Below are 4421 nucleotides of genomic sequence, written 5' to 3'. Positions count from 1 at the left end.
TGGGATGATTCTTGCCCACATTTTCAAGTGATCTTTTTTTCCTTTAAAATACAGAAAAATTTACATTCTTTCCATACAAAAGTGCTTGGGCTGTAGTTTTAAAAAATATTTTCATTTGAAAAGTCACGACTCCCTGTGGTCCGTAATCACCGGTAGAACTGGCTAGATCTGGAGGGAAACTGACCCCAAAGGAGAGACCAGCGGGTTCCTCTGGCTGATGGGTCTGCAGCACACGGCACACTACAAAAGACATACGGTATCACACATTAAAGTCAATGGGAAAGAGACATCCATAAACTTCAACAAAACATACGATTATAATGAGCTTTGCTGTTATATTTGTCACACATGGACACAAGATGAAGAGTAATATTCAAGTTTAAGTCACCAAACTTGAATATAAACCAGTCAGAATGAACCAACAGGCTCTTTGTACTGTTTTATAGACATGTTTACAGACGTACAAAAACTCAGTTAAACATGCTGTGTGGAATACTCAATCCAAAGATTAAGGCAGAGAATAATTTAAAGTATAATAGTGAATATTTAAATGCAAGCAGCTGGAAGGTAGATCCCTCTCTGATCTCAGTCAGGGAAGGAGCTGGAAGGTAGATCCCTCTCTGATCTCAGTCAGGGAAGGAGCTGGAAGGGTAGATCTCTCTCTGATCTCAGTCAGGGAAGGAGCTGGAAGGTAGATCCCTCTCTGATCTCAGTCAGGAAGGAACTGGAAGGTAGATCCCTCTCTGATCTCAGTCAGGGAAGGAACTGGAAGGTAGATCCCTCTCTGATCTCAGTCAGGGAAGAGGCTGGAAGGTAGATCCTCTCTGATCTCAGTCAGGGAAGGAGCTGGAAGATAGATCCCTCTCTGATCTCAGTCAGGGAAGGAGCTCTAAGATACTGGTTACATGTTGTTGGTCAATTTCTTACACAGATGATCAGATCTAATAATTATCAAACTTATATACAATTGAAGTCGGAAGTTTACATAAACTTAAATTCTCCAACCTAAGTGTAGTTAAACAATTTAAAGGCAATGCTACCAAATACTAATTGAGTGTATGGAAACTTCTGACCCATTGGAATGTGATGAAATAAATAAAGCTGAAATAAATAATTCTCTCTACTATTATTCTGACATTTCACGTTCTTAAAATAAGTGTTGATCCTAACTGACCTAAGACAGTGAATTTTTACTAGGATTAAATGTCAGGAATTGTGAAAAACTGAGTTTAAATGTATTTGGCTAAGGTGTATGTAAACTTCCAACTTCAACTGTATATTAGTAGTAGAATGGAAACAGACTCTTTGTTTAAGTATTAAACTTCTCCTTTAGTAATACAATTGTAGGCAGAAGTTGGTACAGAGTACAGTATATGATAGTTCTCCCCAGGTTCTGCAAAGTGTCTGAGACATCCTGTAACTCATATAGCCTCCCAGTCCTACTTGCGTGAGTTTCCCTGGCAACAACATTTTAATACATCTACCTCCCCTGACAGCAGCAACCATCTTGTCAGCAATTAAAAGCTCAGAAGTGGGTTTGACCAAAACTTGATCTTCATCACAAAGTATAGGGTCATAACAAGGTGAACGAGTCTAAGCATCTTCTGAACAGGTGGCTGTTTTTCACCAGGCCTGCGGCAGCCTGTGTTCTCAGGAAACCAGTCCTATTCTCAGAATCTCAGATAGCCACGGTGGGCCCAGACAGGAGGAATATGAGCGTAGGTGGTTTCCGCCTTCGGATAGTGTCTGAAGGCACAACACTCAAAACAGGTGTTTCCACACACACACACACACACACACACACACACACACACACACACACACACACACACACACACACACACACACACACACACACAGAGGTCTCCTAAAGAGGAGACCTTACAGTTTATCATAACACAATTTATTAACCCTTTAAAAAGTATAAGGCCTTGGTTTAACCCCTTCAATGTCCCTTACATAGTGGGAGGTGATAATACATAGTGTTTACACAACAGTTATTTTATACAAGCAACAGTTCCAGAACACAATGGCCTTGTGTTAGGGTGCAGAGATAACAGGAGTCTATGAAATGCATAATATCACAGTCCAACACAGAGCAGAACATAACCCTTGAGAAGTTAAAACAGCTCACCCCAATTCTGCCACAACAAAACTTACTCACAAACTATTACAACAATGTTTTACATTTACTAGACGCTCTTATCCAGAGTGACTTACAGGAACAATTAGGAGTAAGTGTCTAGCTCAGGAGCACATTGACAGAGTTGTCAGCTCAGGGATTCGAACCAGCAACTTTTGGGTTACTGGCCCAACACTCTTAAAACCTTTTGTCAATAGGGGGTGCTATTTGCACTTTGTAAAAAATTCGTTCCCAAATTAAACTGCCTCGTACTCAATTCTTGCTCGTACAATATGCATATTATTATTACTATTGGATAGAAAACACTCTCTAGTTTCTAAAACCGTTTGAATTATTTCTCTGAGTGAAACAGAACTCATTCTGCAGCACACTTCCTGTCAAGAAGTGAGATTTCTGAAATCGAGGTCTCTGTTCCAGGGTCAGTTTATAAATTGCCATGTAAGCTATGGGGCTACATGCACTGCATACGCCTTCCCCTAGATGTCAGTAAGCGGTGAGACTTTGAATGGAGTGGATAGCACCATCTGGGGGAGTATAAAGCCTCTTGGAACGTAAGGACCGACCTTTTCGACGCGGGGCCTGGCGCAGGAGGGACACCAGCAGGCGTCCTGAAAAGCTTTTGGTTTAGCAGTTCTATATCTCCGGCTCTGATTTAATTTGTTTTTTGTCTTAAAAACTTCAACAGGTAGTTAATTTAAACCGACTTATATCAGTTTATTGCGATTTTCTGGAGTTTCTTTGTCAGGCGTTATCGCGAGTTGGGCACCTCTCCGGTACATCGCTGGCGTTAGCAGCTAATTCTACAGGAGTAGAGGACATCTTTCAACCAAAAGACGATTGTTCTGGACAAAGGACCACTTGCCCAAGATTCTGATGGAAGCTCATCAAAAAGTAAGAGCTATTTATGATGTTAATTCGTATTTCTGTGGAAAAATGTAAAATTATTAGTCCGCCATTAATTTCGGCATGGTCTCGCTGTAACGCACGCTGTATGTCGAGTAACGTTAATTTTAAAAWTCTAACACAGCGGTTGCATTAAGAACTAATGTATCTTTCATTTGCTGTCCAACCTGTATTTTTTAGTCAAGTTTACGATTAGTTATCGATTAGATTAGGTGCCTCTCTAAGATGGCGCCGGACAGATTGCTTCAAGTTTGGCTACAATTCACATTGTATAACCACAATTTGTGCCGCTAAATATGCAAATTTTTGAACAAATCCTATATGCATTGTGTAATATGATGTTACAGGACTGTCATCTGATGAAGTATATGAAGGTTAGTCAAAAATTATATATCTTTTGCTGGTTTGTTAGGATCGCTAACCTTTGCTGCTGGTAAACGGCTTGTGTTTCTGGCTATTGTGGTAAGCTAATATAATGCTATWTTGTGTTTTCGCTGTAAAACACTTAAAAAATCTGAAATATTGGCTGGATTCACAAGATGTTGGTCTTTCATTTGCTGTACGCTGTGTATTTTTCAGAAATGTTTTATGATGAGTATTTAGGTATTTGACGTTGCGATCTCTGTAATTATTCTGCGCTGCCTTCCGGCACTATTTCACGAATTGCAGCTGCAATGTAGAACTTGTATTTTTATACCTTGAAAATATGCACATTTTTCTAACAAAACATATGCTATACAATAAATATGTTATCAGACTGCTTCATCTGAATGAAGTTGTGTCTTGGTTAGTTGGCTATTTATATCTTTATTTGGTCGAAATTGTTGATGACTACTATGCAGGAAAAAATGGTGGGGAAAAAAAATTGTGTCTTTTGCTATCGTGGGTTACGCTAATAGATTTATCATATTGTTGTCTCCTGTAAAACATTTTAAAAATCAGAAAATTAATGCTGGATTCACAAGATGTGTATCTTTCATCTGGTGTTTTGGCTTGTGATTAATGAGATTTTAGATGCTAGTATTTACTTGTGACGCTATGCTAGGCTATGCTAGTCAGCTTTTTTACTGATGGGGGTGCTCCCGGATCCGGGATTGTGTGCAACTAGAAGTTTAACCACTAGATTACCCGCCGCCCCTTATATTCTACATCCATTTTTGAAAATGAATGATATACCCATTGATTCTTGAAGAACATGTTTTATAAATGCCTCATGAGGTTAGTTCAACTGTCACACCCAGTCAGAACCCAAAATATAAACTTGTTTTACTCCAATGTTTGTAAACATTGCAAATGTAAACAAACACGGTATAGCTTCAAAACATAGTTAAAACTTGAATTTTGATATAACGGATGGCCAATTCTTGCATCCTTA

This window comes from Salvelinus sp. IW2-2015, linkage group LG19, assembly GCF_002910315.2.
Source record: "Salvelinus sp. IW2-2015 linkage group LG19, ASM291031v2, whole genome shotgun sequence".
NCBI classification, from domain to species: domain Eukaryota; kingdom Metazoa; phylum Chordata; class Actinopteri; order Salmoniformes; family Salmonidae; genus Salvelinus; species Salvelinus sp. IW2-2015.
The sequence above is the reverse complement of the archived record's forward strand: the minus strand, read 5'-3'. Positions refer to the sequence as shown.